Source organism: Chanodichthys erythropterus, chromosome 11 (genome assembly GCF_024489055.1).
Source record: "Chanodichthys erythropterus isolate Z2021 chromosome 11, ASM2448905v1, whole genome shotgun sequence".
Taxonomy (NCBI): domain Eukaryota; kingdom Metazoa; phylum Chordata; class Actinopteri; order Cypriniformes; family Xenocyprididae; genus Chanodichthys; species Chanodichthys erythropterus.
This window is the reverse complement of record NC_090231.1, coordinates 3,217,751-3,236,410: the sequence shown is the minus strand read 5'-3', so window position 1 is coordinate 3,236,410 and position 18,660 is coordinate 3,217,751. Positions and strand designations below refer to the sequence as shown.

General features: G+C 38.3%; 1 pseudogene; it reads left to right on the top strand.

The window, feature by feature from the left end:
- The first annotated feature begins 6,612 nt into the window (after window positions 1–6,612).
- On the top strand, window positions 6,613–9,461 carry LOC137031246 (macrophage mannose receptor 1-like; annotated as a pseudogene).
- Window positions 9,462–18,660: the final 9,199 nt, after the last annotated feature.

Below are 18,660 nucleotides of genomic sequence, written 5' to 3'. Positions count from 1 at the left end.
AGTCTTTGCAGATGCTGACATTTTGTTATAACTGCACCGTTCATGAGACCACAGGCTTTGCGCCTTTCTTTCTGATGTTCGGGAGAGTTCCACGTCTTCCAATCGATGTGCTGTCTCAACATGTTCTCAAGGATGATACTGTTGTTAAATATTCAGATTTTGTATCCAGGCTCAAATGTGATCTCGGCGAAGCTGCGGAAATTGCACAGAAGCACAGTTCTACTGAGCAAGCTCGGCATGCAAGGATCTACAATCGTAAAGTGAAAGGATCACCTTTGACTGTTGGTGACAGAGTCCTTCTGGCGAACCGTGGTGAGCGTGGCAAACGGAAAATTGCAGACAAGTGGGAGTCCAGCATTTACGAAGTGATGTCAGTGAGATCACCCATTAACGTCTATCGGATAAGAGACACTGAAACAGGCAGAGAAAAGACTGTGCACAGGAATCTCTTACTCCCTGTTAACATTCTATACAAAGATGGGGTCGATTTACCATCCAAGTCCCATTCAAGTGATTCAACTACAGACTTGCCTAATCATCCTGAGAGTGATGAGAGAACAGCTCACTGGGTTATGCAGTCTGATCAGCACAGCTGCCCTGATAATGATGGCGACTCAGTTGTTTTGTCTGAAATTCAGTGTTCTTTGGATGTGCACAATTCCAATTCAAGAGCAGACTCTGATACCCGTAGTAGCTCTGTATGCACCAAACAGGGAAGTGATGTCCCGCATTTGTTGGATGAAGAACAACCTCCTGACGATGAGTTAGATCAGAGTTCCTCTCAGCACTCCTTGACCTGGCCAGTTTTTCCACTTTCACACGTAGTCAATAACCCTGTTCCGGATACAGTTGACCCTGTAATATGCAATCAACCAAAACACATTCATACAGACACAATTAGTACTAGGGCTGGTAGAACCAATAAACCTCCACAAAGATTGATATGTGAGATGCATAGTCAGTTTGTGCATGATTCATCACCTTCAGTGATTTCTCTTTTTGATGTGGTGAAAAGCCTTTTTCATGGGTAACTTATAAGTTGGCTCTAGACATTTAGAGTTTAAATAGTCTTTTAAGAAGTAATTTCTATCCTTGAATTGTGTATGTAAAGAGAGGTGTTTAGGGCATCTCTTTAAGTCTATGTTAAGTCTGGATTTTGGTACTGGTCCATACTTGCATACTTCCTATGAAGGAATTTTGTAATTGACATTTATGCTGAAATGTGTCAAGGACAGTCACACTGTCATCTATCCGTTTCTTTTTCCTCTCTCTCCCTTTTTCTAGTTCTTGTGTTAAGTTTTCTACTGTGTAGGCGCTTCCCCAGTTTAGCATAATTTAAGGGGGGTGCATGTAACGGTGTGTAAAAGTGTTAAATTAATGCATAAATGGGGACAGCGCCATCTGTCTGCTACGTAATGGCATATAGCATGTGAAATGGGGACCACCCACAGCAGAGATAATGAGACATGCTGTGGGTAAGTCGCACATTATCAGCAGCTGGAGATTTATAAGTTAAAATGATTAACTAACTGCTTTATTGCTGATTTATACTGCAATGAACTTCTTATACAACTGTTGATCTGTGTTTGGCATCAAATGTGTTGTTTTATGTTGAGTGATTTTTAGTTTGTAATACGAGGCCTACTCGTAATTAATTTGTGCATTTTTTTTTTTTTTTTTTATGTAGAAGTGATTTTAATTCTCTGTGCTGTTTCCTTTATTTCTATGTGTTCCCCATTGTGCAGGTATGTTGTAAGATGTGTTGTTTTAATGTTTAATGTATTAAATAATAGTTAAAATGGAATTATATAAGTTTGCTACTAGGTGGGGATGTTTACCTTCTCATCCAGTTTAATTGAATTGAATTGTTCAGTTTTTCATTTATTTGTGATAAATTCATTGAAAAGTCTATTGAAGTTGTCAAATTAAAAATTGTTAACACTATACAATCGCAATGCATAAAGATTTAATTGATCTAAAAAGATTAAAAAAGAAAGAACTGTTTTAAATAAACAAGCAGAGATAATGAGACATGCTGTGGAAGTGATTTTAATTCTCTGTGCTGTTTCCTTTATTTCTACGTGTTCCCCATTGTGCAGGAAGACCACCCAGGCAAGACCGTCACACAAGCCATAAACATACCTGTAAAGACACACATAAGGCACATTTACATGTAAAAGCATGCGCATCCACAAGCTAATCCTAATCAAAGCATATATATTTTAAATGACAAAAATACAAAAACAGTTAATAATTGCACATAACCTCCTGAAAATCCCAATAAAACATATATGTAAATATGTCTTTAATTATTAATTCGGTTTACCAAAGCAGTCAACATTTATTAGTTTAAAATGCCAGCAACACAACAAACGCACCAAGAGAACACAGAGCGTGCGCCACTAATGAGTGTCCCACCAGAAACAAACCCTACATACTTTAGCTATGACTAAATATAAATATAAATATTTAGTCTAAATATTTAGACTAAATATAAACTATAAAAATCAGAAAACGGTTTAGATCAAATTAAATTTATTAGTGGTAGTTAGTCTTTTTTCCACATTTGATTAGACAGATCTATGTAATTAATGGCACAATCATGTGCCATTGCAATTATTTGTCACAAAGCTGCAGATGGCAGATTATGATATTACAGTGTAAATTATGACAGTATTAAATCACGTTTAATTCAAATTCAGAGTACTTCTTGTTTACTCTTATGGAGTCTGATTTATTTAGTTTACCCCTAAATGTTAATTAATGCATTAATTATCAAACATGTATTAACGCGTAGTTAAGGCTGCTGTTTTCATGCATGAATCCTGTCGTAGTTAAGGATCACTCTTCATTAGTTCATGATTAGTTCATATCTTATCTAATCATGAGTTCATGTTGAAGTAACTATTAATTCAGGTATTAGTTCATGATTATTCATGTACTGTTACTATAAAGTGTTACTGAAAAGCCAAGCAGGCAGTGCCTCTTCAAAAAAATGCATGAGAAAATAACCAAGGTGTGACAAAAAGATGCCAAAAAGAAATAATATACAGTAAATATATAAGTCTAATCCAACAGTTCACAAGTTCAGATCACTAGTAAAAGGCAGGAGATATGCAAACATATACAATTATTGAATAACAAAATGATTATACAGAAAGCAGCACCTAAAGCCAAGTCATTGAGAAAAAAAGAAGAACATTAACCCTTTCCCCGCCATTGACAGAACTTTACATCTTTCTGTCTTCAAGGGGTGGTTCACTGTTTTTTTTTTTTTTTTTTTTCTAGGCTTGATTGTGTTTATGGGGCACAGTTTAACATGTCTTAATGCTTCGTTTTTTTAAAAAAACGCTGTATTTTTCATATATTTTACCTTATTCTAAACCGCTGTCTCCTTGCATCAGGGCAAGACAAAAACAAATACAATGAAAAAAACAAATTCACTTTATCAAATCAGTAACACACTATATATAATAAAGAGGAAAAATAAACCAATTAAACCAGCAGACTCTCTCACACACACACACACACACACACAACGAAACTTCAATAACAAAGCAAAACAACAGCGTCCCTGGACGATAGTCCCACACAGCCCAACGACACCGAGCTAATCGTCCATGAGCACGCAACCGGTCTGTGCTTAAAGCATCTTACAAGTGCGATGTTTTGGTTTCCAGACAATCAGGCAGACGCATGCTGAGAGGCTGAGGGCTCGTCCAGTCTATCTGAAGGCAATCTGAACATTGGAGGAATAAACCCACTTGTACAGGCCATGCCTGAATCACCCAAACCTCTGAACTGCAGAGGGGCAACCTCAACCCAATGCCAGATACAGGGTTTCATCCAGCTTGCCGTACTGAATGCCGATTAATTTGACCGGAAGAAAGGGGCGGTGATTTGTGAGGTCATTCCATCTAAACAACCAGTTTACACTTCTGCTGCCCGCTGATAGGATGATCAATGAGCAACATTGATCTTTACTAGACCTGCCACATATATAATCAGTGTTGTGTAATCAAACCTGCTCCTGCCAAACATTCAAACACAGAAAAGAAATGATCAGTCACACTTCAAAGGCCAACTTTCACACCAACATAAAACGTCACACTGCATTCTCTCGGTTAATTACACTTTTGCAAATGAAACGGCTTTAAAGGAAAGATAACATACTCATGCACACTCCTTTATATCTTAACAGAACACAGATCAATGTTGGCGGGCTGTTTACAACTCTCCCGGGAACACCGACAAATATCCCAGCGTCAAATAAATCTAAAGTTGATCTCTCGTTACATGAGCTTCAAGAGAACATCATCACTGCCCTCAACATGAGATCTGACTCCCTTGAAGAAATGATCAAGACAAATTCAAACACCATTGAAGAGCTGAAATCATCCCTCCTTTTGGCAACGCAGAAATTCTGGATTTGCAGAAATCTAAAGTCGAACTAAAAGCCAAAGTTACTGAACAAGCAACAATTATATCTCAGTTGGAAAACACAATAATTGAAGCAGAGCACTACAAATGGAGGTGGTGTCTCCAGAAGTTCCAGAAACAGAAAATGTCAAGGTCAAGGTGATGGAGATATGCAGGGGAGTGTTACCTGAGCTTGGAGATGAGTGAGGCGGTGGATGAAGCTCACAGATTGTGCAGGCCGGTGTTGGGTCGAGTGAGGGCCATTATCATCCTTTTTGTGCTGCGTTGGGTGAGAAACTTCATCTGGAAAAGTGCAAAAAAATAGCGACTACCTCAAAGAACACAAACTATGCTAGAAAAAGCGTCCCGTGCACTGCTCTGGCCTCATGTACAAAAAGCACAGAACAAAGAGAAAAAGGCTTTCTTCATCCTCTCTAAAGCATACATTGACAAATGTTCCCATTCTACATCAAAACACAGACTCATTATTGGCCGGCTCCTGCGTCAGCATCACACAAATACATCATGCTGCTCATGTGATCAGCCTCAGACAATACTGAGCCGGTGTTCAGACGTAACCTGGAAGTGCTGAACGTAAACAGCGCATGAGAATGACACAGAAGATGATAAGAGATTGCTGAATAAAGTCGTTAAAGTCGATGTCTTTAGTACCATTCTGGACCTTGAAAGTGTTGATTATATTGCTGTCTATGGACGAATCATATACCTCTTAGATTTCATCAAAAATATCTTAATTTGTGTTCTGAAGATGATCGAAGGTCTTACGGGTGTGGAACGACCCATAGTTTGGGTGAACTAACACTTTAATAAAACTAATACAGAGAGCTGAACTGTGGAGCTTACTGTATGATTCATGGCAACAAAGAAAGATGCTTACACTGATTTAAAAAAAAAATATAGGAAGAATATTTTTCTTTTTCTTTTCTCACATACATCTATTAATACTGATACTTGCAGGCCTGCCTTTATTCATGAATGGGAACGCACTGCTGCAGCTGTGGTTTGTCTGAATGCATGAGATGACGGGAGAGAGATATTCCACCACTGCTTATTTGAATTATTATGATATTATCACAGTTAAATATAATGAGAAATAATCTAGGTTAACTTGTTGATAACTACATAAATAAACATTACACATTTTAGCCAGACTTATTTTACCTGGCTATGGTCTTATCTCAGTTTGAGATACATCACCTGCCATTTTCTTACAAACAAACAGCTGGGGATGCAAACAGGAAATCATCCATAGGATAAAGCGTCTCATTTAACAACACTCTCTTCAACTTCCGTGGACTTCGAGGAGCAGCTCTGAACGGAGACACAGTTATAGAGTAACTTTCCTGATGTTGAAATAAAACTAACAGATGAATAAGACTGGATGAAATATGACTAGAACAATAACACTCACTGTTTATTCTTCTGTTTCATGTCAGAGATGTAAATATTGTTCACCCTGAATGTCTAAATGTGGACATAAGCAAAGGAGTGATGAGGATGTGTTTACATGCAAATGTGTTCATGTTTTAGAAATGAAACAGTAAACAGCAAGAGTGTGTGGACAGTCCCGTACATGAAGATGAGAGAGAAGAAACACGAGTTATTCAGTCCAGCAATATCATTAAAGCAGCTGAATTTATTTGTGAATGTTAAAATATAAATTGTGTCTTCAGGTGATCCTGCGCTCATACAACAATTTATCTCACAGTGATCTAAAAGTATAATGTGTTAAAATATAAAATGTTCATATAATTGTTTGATTGAGGTCCATATTAATATAGACTAATACTGACTGACACAGACGTCAACATGCAAATAAAGGGACAGAGGTGAACAAACATACAAATATAGAGGAAGTGAATATGATATGGGGGTTTTGAGTAATAAACAAATGATGTGAAATGAAATGAGAGGGATGAGAGCAGATATAATGATCACACTGTTTAAAGCTGCAGACAGAAACATCAGACTCAGGACAGAAACACACGACCTCTAAAGTAAGAACAACTCACATGTTCATTCTTCAAACACAACTAGACTTTGAGATCTTAATATTGTCTGAATGATTGTGAATTTACTGTTTTTCTGCTGTTTTTTAAATGACATGATCATGTTTTACTCCAAGATGAATATGGGATTATCTGAGTTTTTCAATGTGTTTCTTCCTCAGAAATGGAGCAAACTCTATATTTCATTCTTCTTCTCATTGGTGAGTGTGTTTGTTGTTTTATTGATGGTTTATAGTTTCATCAGGTTTGACTCTGTTATGAAAAGCATTAAATCAAACCCTCTCTTTCACAGCTCTCTGCTCTGTATCTGAATGTGTTCAGCGTCAGTATTACTTTATACGTGAGGCGAAGAACTGGACTGAAGCTCAGAGATACTGCAGAGAGAAATACACAGATCTGGCCACCGTTGACGACATGAACGACATGAACGAGGTGAAGAGAGTGAGTGCTAATCCTAATAACTATGTCTGGATTGGGCTGAAGAAGACGAGTGTTGATGAATGGCAGTGGTCTTCAGGTGAACCTGCGCTCTATCTGAACTGGTCTACTGGACAACCAGATGGCAGAGATGAGGAGTGTGCTGTGATGAAGAATGGACAATGGAGTGATGTGTCATGTAGCAACAGCCAGACTTTCATCTGCAACAACAGTGAGTTCAACTTTTTAAAATTACAACCATTAATTTATAGATGCACCATATACCAAATATAACGACTCCAGAACATTTACTTCTGATTAGAAAAACACGCTTCAACTGACGCCTTAATGTTTAATATCTTCATCACAAAGGGTCAGCACCAGTAACATCATACCCAGTCAACAGTTTGTCTCTCAGTGATGTAAAAGTGTAACCTCACAGCGCTCTCACTGTGTGCTCATACTGTGGTCACAATGTGAGATCACCCCAGCTAGAAATGTTATTGCTCAAAGCACAGAACATTACAATAATAATGAACACAAACAACTTACAGAGCTTTACTTGTTCCACCTGACTGCTGCAGATTTATTTTGGTGTGGATTGTGTTGAAATAGAAACGCTCCAGGTAGAGCCTCACGGGTTTCCATCTCATAATTATAGTTACTCATGGAGTGAACGCAGCAGGAGCTCATTGTTTTGGTTCAGGAGGAACTGTTAAAGGCGCCGCTGTTTGTTTTTGGCTCTCGGTGACTGAAGTCTAACTCTGTATAACCTTATGAAACGCTCTGATGACGAGTGATGCAGGTGCATATGCATTTATCAAAATTATTATTATTTTTTTTATTATTTTTTTTTATTATTTATTTATTTATTTTTAGGTAGGCTATGTTGCCTAAAAGATTTATTTTATTTGTACAGAGCCCCTAAAGGGACGGAAAAAAAAATTGGGATGGGAGGAAAAAATATTTTTCAAATCTTTTGTGTTCTCTGACAAAACCTGACACACATAGACACAGAGCTGTCTGAACCACTGCCTGAGGGAAATTGAACAGGAAGTGTTTGTCTGAACTCACAACAGGTTTTGTCAGAGAACGCGAAAGATTTGAAAAATATTTTTTCCTCCCATCCTAATTTATTTCCACCACCATGTCCCTTTAGGGGCTCTGTACATCTAAAGTGAGAAAAATATATAAATTCAGAAGTTTTGTAGACAAATGTGTAAATGTTTTAAATGTGCACATTTTTAGGCTATGTGTAAAATTATTGTAATAACTGTTTGCAAATATTTTCTTTAAGTAGTCTCTGTCAATCCATAAAGCAGCATAAGAATAAAGAATACGTTTTTTTTATGTTCATTTTTTATCTTTGTTCTTAAAGCAAACACAGGACTCGTCTTTGTCAATCAGACGAAGAACTGGAGAGACGCTCAGAGTTACTGCAGACAGAATCACATTGATCTGGTCAGTGTGAGGAACCAGAATGAGAATCAACAGCTTCAGAAGTTCATCAATGATAATCACATATCTGGTGATGTCTGGATCGGTCTGTTCAGAGTCTCATGGCAGTGGTCAGATCAGAGTGACTCCTTATTCAGATACTAGAGGTCTGGTGAACCTGGAATTGAAAATGACAACTGTGTAGCGATCACTAGTAATGACGCTCTGAGAGATTGGAATGACGTCCCTTGCAGTGAACAATATCCTTTTGTGTGTCATGAAGGTGAGCAGATCCTCACAAACACACACAATCCATCCATCACCTCCAGATATCTTAAAGGGTTAGTTCACCCCAAAATATAATTTCTGTCATTAATTACTCACCCTCATGTCGTTCCAAACCTGTAAGACTTTTATTCATCTTCAGAAGATAAATGAAGATATTTTTGATGACAAAATGCTCAAAGATCAAAAAAATGAAAGATCCGCACACGAGAATGAAGTCAAAAAGTTCCAATGAATTTATTATCCAGAGGCCACAAAAAGTGCAAGACAATGCTGTACACTCTGCACTTGCACTTTTTTTGGCGTCTGGATAATAAATTTGATTGATTCTCTTCAGAAAATTTGGACTAAACTGCTTGATTCATATGGATTAATTTTCCGATCTCTTTATGTCTGACATGACAAATTCCTCCACAGTGTTTGTTCTGCATGTTGTTTTTGATCAGTCTCTCTCTAGTTTCTGCTTGTGGTTTGTTTTGTGTCCAGAAAAACTGATTCTGATCAAACAGAAGATGGCGTGGTCTGAAGCTCTGAGATACTGCAGACAGAATCATGTGGATCTGGTCTCGGTTCATTCAGAAGAGATTCAGCGTGATGTGATGAATGTGGTTAAATGGGCGTCTACTGGGGCGGTGTGGTTGGGTTTGCGTCACTCCTGCACTGTGGGCCTCTGGTTCTGGGTGAGCGGACAGACCGTGTGCTATCAGAACTGGGCGATTGATGATTCAGAGAACTGTGATTCTGCAGTGAGATCTGGAGCAGTTCAGTCTGGAGGAGATCAGCGCTGGATCAGCCGTCCTGAGACTGACAGACTCAACTTCATCTGCAGCAGAAATGAAGAGTGAAGGATTCGTTTGTGCTGTTCTTTCACTTTCTTTTGCCTTGTTCTATCTTTTTTTTTCTTTTAATTCGCAATTTCTTTTTGTTCAGTTTTCATCAGATAATGTGTTTATATCAGTACAGTAAAATTAATTTAAGAGTATAAAATACCAGTGTGCACTATATATGTTTTAAAGACCCCATGAAATCAAAATGAGTTTTCATCTGTGGCTTTTAGAAACATTTGGAAATTGCAGTCATTCTCTTCTGGAAAAATGGCTCAATATTTTAACACAGCATATTGACTATTTAAAAGAAAATCAAAGTAAAGCACAATCACATCAGTTGATTTCATGGGATTTTGGGATTCTGGTGGTGTGGATACTTTCTTCTGCTCCTGTTTCTAGTCATATCTTTACAAATTACTTGTTTAACATGATTGTGAGCATCTATATGTCTTAGTGAAATGAAATATGGTTTATTCTTAAAGAAAAACTAAAAGTTGAGTATAAAGTTTCTTGTAACCTGTAATTCAACAACACCAGCTCAAATAAACTTCTTTACAAACAGCATTCATATGTTGTGATGTTTATAAAACACAAATATATATACAATTTTAATAATAGAAAATGATGATATGGATATAGATATGACTATATAGCTGAACTGAACTTTTGGTGCACCAAAAATAACGACTTATTTAGTGATGGCCGAATTCAAAACACTGCTTCAGGAAGCTTCAGAGCACAATGAATCAGTGTATCGAATCATGATTCAGATCGCTAAAGTCACATGATTTCAGCTGTTGGCAGTTTGACATGTGATCTGAATCATGATTCGATACACTGATTCATTGTGCTCTGAAGCTTCCTGAAGCAGTATTTTGAATTCGGCCATCACTAAATAAGTCGTTATTTTGTTTTTTTGGCACACCAATAATATTCTTGGCACTTTATAATATTAATATTGAACCACTGTACTCACATAAACCGATTTAAATATGTTTTTAGTAAATTAATGGATCTTGATAGAGCAAATGTCATTGTTACACAATCCTACATTCTACAATATTATATATTAACTGTTCTGAAGATGAACGAAGGTCTTACGGGTGTGGAACGGCATGACGATGAGTAATTAATTAACATTTTTTGGGTGAACTAACCCTTTAACACACTCGTATGAATCAGTGACTCTTAACCTGTTAGCCACCCCCGCTTTTGGAAAATCCCAAAAAATGACATACCCAAACTAAAACAGATACAGTTCATGAACCCTTTGCACTAAAAGCATAAGTAAGGTCTCATTTGAAAGCAGACACTTTGCAGTTTATGGTAAACTCATAATTAATTATTGTCACAAAGAAGAAAATAGTTTAAAATAGCTTTGAAATTTTGAAAAGTTATTAGAAATTTATTTTTATTAAATATATTTATGAAAATAAAAGTGAAGTTGGCCTTGTATTTAGAAAGGACTCTAAAATGTTAACTGATGTTTATTGTCATCTATTCAAGGGTATTGTCGATATTGTGTTTGTGGTGCTAAGTGTCCCATTCAGTTTCAGTCTCCCTGAACACATTCACACCTCTCGAGCCAGCTTAAACCTCTCGATTAGTGTCAGATAAAATAATTTGGAGATCAAGTATTTTGAGAAAATCTTTTCAGGTTGAGCGATCTAGCACAGAAAAGCAGGTATACCCGGGTACCAATGACTAGACAGACACAGCTTCTGCAACTGAACACTGTAAAACTCTAGAGGTGGTATATTCATTAATAAAATTTGGCCCTTAGTGCATACAGAGGTGTGTAAGGAGTTAACACTGTTTGGCTCAATGGGCCATCTATCTTCTGGCTTTGGATAACCCCCACCTCACTATTAGAGGTAGTTCCTTCCTCAGCTTAATCAGTGTTTTGCTCCTCCCTGTTATGCAGTAAGGTGAATCCCCATTTGAGATTCTATTCTGAATTGGAGCTTGCCTGCTCTCCTGTAGGACAGTGCTTTATTCTCCAAGCGTGTATCCACTGTGGTTAGTAATCTGGCAGAACTCCTGTCCTCGTTTCGGCGATCATTGTAGCTGGTCCAAGATACTTCGGTTCTCCCACCTTTGTCAGTTTCAGGCTTTTGATCAGCATACTCTGTCCTGGAACAAAGGGGTAAGTAGGCTTTTCTTAGGGGAGAGGAAGACACAGAAAAACATCAGCATATACAGAATTCAGTTTCTTGATGAGGGAAGTTACGTAGTCCTCCTGTATCAGCTCCAGATCACCTAGGGAAGTAATGCCTGCGTGGCCTTTGACCCATGGTGTCAGGAAAGGCCTACCCATTAGTATTTCAAACAGCGATAATTTAGTAGTGGAAGATGGAGTCATTCTTATTTCTGTCAACACCATGGGTAGCAAATCTTGCCATTTCTTTCTGGTATCTATGGAGGCTTTTGTGAGCCTTCTCTTGAGGGTTTTGGTTAAGTTGTTCCACATCAGACAATGATTGACAATGTGGAAGGGTGTGTTGAAATGCCAATCAATCGACAATGCTTTGGCCAAGAGCTGTGTTACCCTAGACGTGAATGGCATCCCATTATCGCTTTCAATAGTGGTAGGTATACCAAATCGAGGAATAATTTTTTTGGTTAGAATCTTTACCACAGACTTAGCATCCTCTTTTGGACATAGGAATGCTTCTGGCCACTTTGAAAATCTATCCACAATTACCAAAAGGTATTTCAAATTACTATTGGCGGCATGTGCGCAAAATCAATCTGCAGATTCTGAAACAGTGTTTACGGATGCGGCAGTGTGTCATGTTTATCTGGTCTGTGCGGTTTTACTTTTGCACATGTAAGACATGCATCTAAAACGAGCTTCGCCATTTTGTGTACATCTGCAATACAATATAATTGATTGATTACCTGAACTACTTTTGCACAGCTTATGTGTGACAAGCCTTGGTAATGCCTGATAAGGATTATTAATCCTAAATTCAGAAATGCTATTCTTCCCTTTTCACCTCTCAAGATCCTATCTTTATCTGAGGCACATCCATGTTTTCCCCAATGCTCCAAGTCAGCCTATGTTGGTTGACTCTGCAGGATCTTAATGTCAATGTTAGGTATATTAGTTATATGCGTAGTCATAGTTACCTGACTCTGGTTACCCACAACAAATGTCGATTTGATTTGGGCCTTTGCTGCTTCCTTAGCGGCTTCATCTGCGTTTCTGTTTCTGCATCTTATTCATCATCCCCTGGTGCTTGACCTTTTAACCTTTACTATGGCCACTTTGGAGGGTAACTGTACTGCCTTAGTCAATTGTCCTATTAGGTTAGAGTGTGCTATGGGTTTGCCATCTGCTGTTTTAAAGTCTCTAGCTTCCCATGTTTTAGCAAAATTATGCACCACCCCCCATGCATACTTTGAATCAGTGTGAATAGTTACACGTTTTCCTGCCATCAGTTCAGATGCACGTTTTCCTGCCATCAGTTCAGATGCTTGAGATAACGCTTTTAATTCAGCAGCTTGGACTGAATTATAATCCAAGGCAAAAGCCTCTATTACCTCTCCAGTGTCTGACACCACAGCATAGCCACAAAGGTAGACGCCATCAGAAGGTTTTGAACATGATCCATCATGACCCTTCCGCCTCTCGGACATGCAAATGAAAATCTCGAGAATAGTCTGGAAGGCCCAATGCGGGTGCCGAAGTGATGGCTTGTTTCAAGGCAGTAAAATGTAGCTCTGCCTCATCAGTCCATTTCAAAAAAGTACTTGGGGGAGCTCTGTGGTCAATCAGGTTTCGCAAATGCCTATCATGTATGGCACAATCAGTTATCCATGATCTATAATAGTTCACTTCGAGGGGACTTCATTTTTCTGATCATCTGGACCCTATCATATGAGATCGCTCTCATACCTGGCATTATTATGTGTCCCACGTATGTCACTTTAGACTAGACCCCTTGAAGCTTGTCTCTCGAGGCCTTCAATCCAGATGGGCGAGCACATTGCAGATGATGATGGAGGCCTTTTCACAGTTTTTTTTGTCTACCCGGAAACCAGGATGTCATCTGCGTATTGAAGCATGCAAACTGTAGAAGGCAAATCAGTCATTTTAGCCAATGTTCTTTGCACTGCTGCCGAGAAAACGGCGGGTGAATCAATGGAGCCCTGAGCAAGGCATGTCCACGACATCTGTTTACCCTGAAACATAAAAGCTAAAATGGGCTGAGTATCTGGATGTACAGGTACAGAGAAGAATGCTGCGCAAAAATCAATAACCGTGAAATATTTGTGCGTACACGGGATAGAGTTAACAGTTGGAACGTCAGGGACGATCGGTGCCAACGGTGTTATCAACTGATTTATAACCCTTAAGTCCTGGGTCAATTGCCAAGTTTTCCATCAGCCTTGACCACTGGATTCACAGGCGTTGTTGTACGGCGAATGTATTGGTACGAGGACACCCTGCTGGATGAAATTATCAATTAATGGTTTGATACCATGTTCCGTATCTGTAGACAAAGGATATTGTTTAATATAGACTGGTTTGTTAGTCTTCAATTTAGCTTTATAAGGTTCCTTGTCTATGAAACCTGTGTTGTCATTGTATTATGACCACAATGATGGGTTAATCATGTGATGTACCATCTGAGGTGTGTCAGGCTGTGGTGAGACAGGCTGTGGTTCACTGGGCTTCTCCCATGTAGGCAAAGGATTTACTGAGACCGGCAAACTGGACTGGAAGGAAAACACAACTTGTTTATCAGTAAATTTAATATCCATGTTCAATTTATGCATATCATACCCCAATAAATTAATTAGAGTTCCTGTTATAATTGTAAATTTATGAAAAAATGGTTTAAATCAAAATTTAAATTTCTACAAGAGGTGTTACGGGACATGAGATGTCAGTTCCTGATATACCCACATAGTTAACTACTTGGTTAGAGATTGGACCATCATAATGTGCGGAGGTCATTGATGTCACATTGATGTCACATTGATGTCCAAAAGGAACGTTTGTGGCTGACCATGCACCATCAATTTAATATAATCTAAATCTTCACTATGATTTGAAAATGTTAGGGTCATCATTGATAAGTCGGAACTGACTCAGACTGGGGAACTCTGGCTCCCCTGTTGTTGGTTATCATGCTCTGTAGTGGGATACGTGGCTAATGGTGGTTTATTTCTCTGTTGTTGTGGCTTCACCCATTGCTTCCTCCTTTGGTGACCTTTTAATTTCCTACAATCACGGCGTATATGACCTTCTCACCTACAGTAATAGCAGACTACTGCTGAGTTTCTTTGCTGGGTCAAGGGTGGTTTTACTTCTGCTTTTTGGTCATGCACTATCCCTTGAGGTGTCTGTTTTGCACCGATGCGTTTGACTAAGAAAGCTCTCAGTTCCTTAAAAAAGGTATTACAGTTTTCAGGCTCTTCCCAGTAATAAACATGGGGCGAGGCAGCTGTGCTGGACATTCATTGATTAACAATGCCTCAGTGAAATCTCCTTCCAACGTTCTTAACAGAACTGCTCTGTAATCTGCCCCTGTAAGGTGAGCATATTTTGTATGCGTTTGCAGAACAGTCACGAATTTACCAGGGTTCTGAGGAGAAGACAGGCTTTTGCATATTGACTCCATGTCAGACTTTTTTTTTTCCAATTATCTTTATATTGATTTTTGACATTTTAATAACATAACGCACAGAATAGAAAAAAATATATATAATAATAAAATAGAAATTTAAAAAAACAAAACAAAACAAAAAAAACAGCAAGTTAAATCAAGTCAGTCCATGGTCATAGATCACAGTTCAACCTTTGTAAATGTTATGTAAACATGCCAGACATTGTAGTGTCAGAGGTCCATAAGCGGTTCCCATATCTTCCTGAAGGCATCCCACTTATCTTTTAGGACATATGTGCGTTGTTCCAGCCTTAAAGTTTCATTTAGGATTTGTTTAAACAGATTAAATGATGGGGTCTCTGTTGTTTCCAATTGAGCAAGATGCATTTCTTTGCTATATACGACATTAAGATAATCCTCTTCCTGCATGTGGTGTCCAGTGTGTTGTCCAATTCAGTACCAAAGAGGTACAGTGTTAGTGTAATGTCCAACGGGGTTTCCACAATCTTAACCAGGGCCGGCGATTGCTATAGGCGAACTAGGCGGTTGCCTAGGGCGACAAATATGTTGGGGGCGCGGGCGCCCTCTAGGGTCGCCGTTACGTTACGTTAGGCAAGTGCGCAGTTGATGAAGAAAATGAAGCGGTCTAATAAACCCTCCGGTGCACAGGGACGAAAACGGAGAAAGCAAGAAGATAAAAGGAAAACCCAGTATAGAGGTAAATCTTCTCATCTCAGCCATTAAGGTGTTAAATGAAATAAATTTGCTTAGTATTGTGCATCATAACATCGGGACGCATGTGATTCACGGATCATTTGCAAGTTTCACCGCAATAGAGTTAACAGGTTATAATTTGAACGTGTTTTGTCTTGCTATTTCACACATTAAATAGATATAAAACCATTCCAGCGCTAGAAAAGGAAAAAGAGGATTTAATTCGGTATCGCACGCAGGTCTGTTATCGGTACAGGCTCGCGCGCACAGAGAGCGAGAAAGAGAGAGAGGCGCGTCCTCAATGCACTTGGATGGTCACATACACGAATTATGTCAGTCAAAATAATAAAGTATTCTCGAAAACACAATCGGTTATGTCTTAATTGAACGAGGTGAGAATTCGGAATCGGATGTGTATCTATCGGATGTGCGCGTGCATGGAGTCTTACTCTTAAAGTGACAGCAACCTAAAAATACCTGCTGTTGTCTGTCATGTAAATCAAACAACAAAACACAGCTTTAACAAAGATTAATCTATATTACATTACATTTACACAGTGAACAGTTTCATTTTATATTTAATTATTACATTTCTGTACACGAAAATTAATACTACAGTTAGAACTCATATTTTATTTGTAACTTTGTTGTATTTATCTATGCTTGTAATTGGTGTACAGTATTTGTCCTTTTTGCAGTCTGTTCACTTGCCTTTAATAATGTATTAGTTAGGCTTGTAGTTTCTGCTGTGGTATCAGAGTAGTTAAAGTGGGCTAAGTAATAAATGCAAAGTTAAGTTACCCCCAACCCTTAATTATATTATTGATTTATTTTTTTTGCTGATCCGAAAAATGATCCAAACCGTGAGTTTTGTGATCCGTTGAACCACTACCTTGAACGTTTCATTGCTGTCACTAAGCTATCACTAGCTAGCTAGTTACTTTGCTAGTTTGCTACGTATTACTAGCAAATGTAACTTCATTGATAACCTACATGGATGTAAATGTCAAAAGACCAGTATTTCGGATAACGTATGCATGCTAGTTATGAAAAGTACAGTTGCTCTCTACTCTACATTCATTATAACTAGCAGGCTCATACACATACAGTAACCATTATGCTGATAGTGGTGTTACTTCGGTAAAGTTGGTTTTATATTCACACATTCAGACTTCTGATAAATTCAGACTTTCCAATAAATGTGCAATAAATTAATGTTTGGGCAATCTCGCCTAGGGCAACCAAAGGGCTAGAGCCGGCCCTGATCTTAACAGTTAGATCATGAACTGCCTTCCAGAAATGTTTTAATTTCCTGCATTCCCAAAAAACATGCATACTTGACCCTTTACATGTTTTACAATGATGACATCTGGGGGATGAATTAGGAAACATTTTTCTTAAGCGGTACATTCTGTGCATGAATTTATAATTTATAATTTTGTTCGATTATTTTATTACAGGACACTGAGGAAAAAACATTCTGACATATCGTATCCCACTGATCGTCATCAAAAGCACATCCCATATCCTTCTGCCATATGTTCCTAAGTGGGGTTAAGGAAGACCTGTAATGATCCAACAAAGTGCTATATATTTCAGAGATTTTTCCTTTTAATGATGTCGATTTTACCAAAATCTCCTCAAGATTTGTTAGCCCCAAAGATAGACGTTTTTCCCCTTTTAGGGTGTTTATTAGATGGCGAATTTGTAAGTATTTTTAAAAGTCCCGTTTAATTTCATATTCTGACATTAAAACAGCAAAGGACTTGAGCGTATCACCATCGAACAATTGTTGGAGTTGGTATATGCCATTACTTCTCCACTCTGCAAACAAAGAACCACCAATAGATGATGGCAGATCTGGATTTAGGGATAAGGGGGAAAGCCTGGAGATTTTACCAAAATTCCCACAGAACTTGTTTGTGTCTTGCCAAGCCCGTAGAGTGTTGTAAACTACATACGTTTTTGTTATTTGATGTAGTTCCTTTATGTTGTTAATGAATGGTAGCAAGGTTGTAGAAATAGGAGTACAGAGTTCTTCTTCTATGTCTATCCAGACTGCACTATTACGTCTTTGCACCCAGCTAATAATGTTCTTTGTCTGGGCGGCCCAATAGTACCTCTGTAAGTCTGGTACTGCCAGTCCCCCTTTCTCTCTGGATTTTGTTAGAGTTTTAAAAGCTATTCTTGGTGAGGAATTTTTCCAGATGAAAGAGGTTAACATTTTGTTTACAGATTTAAAGAAAGTTTTATCCAAGTAACAGGGCAGTGACTGAAATAAATAACTAAAACGGGGCAGAACATTCATTTTAATTACATTAGTTCTTGTCCATAAAGCATCCCCTTGATTAGTATTTGTCTGCCACCTAAATCCCTATATTGCTCGTTAATTATAAAAGGTATTCTTTTATGAATAAGTATTGCGGTTCCCCTTTTATTGCTAGTAAAGCTAGAAAAATAAACTTGCCCGACCCAGTCTCTCTTGAGTTTTTTGTGCTCTTCGTTGGACAAATGGGTTTCCTGAAGGAAAGCTATGTCTACTTTTTCTTTTTTTAAGAATGTAAGAACTCTCTTCCGCTTGATTGGGTGGCCAAGGCCTCTGACATTAAACGTTATTACATTAAGTGTACTAAACATACAGAGTTTTGCCTGTTACATTGCGTTCGCGTGACCATGATAGAAATGAAGTAAAAGAAAAAACAATATAAGACCAAAGAACTAATGAAAGCAAAAATGTAACATGGGTAGAGCATGAGGGGCCCCCTCTACCCATTCCTTCCCCGCCTCCCCAAAACCCTAGCCTAGTCCCCAAACGACAAGGCAACACCCTTGAAACATGTAACACCCTCAAGTTGACTGGCAAGTAACAACTAACTGTCAACAGTGCACAACTATTTAGAAAAAGGCAACGTC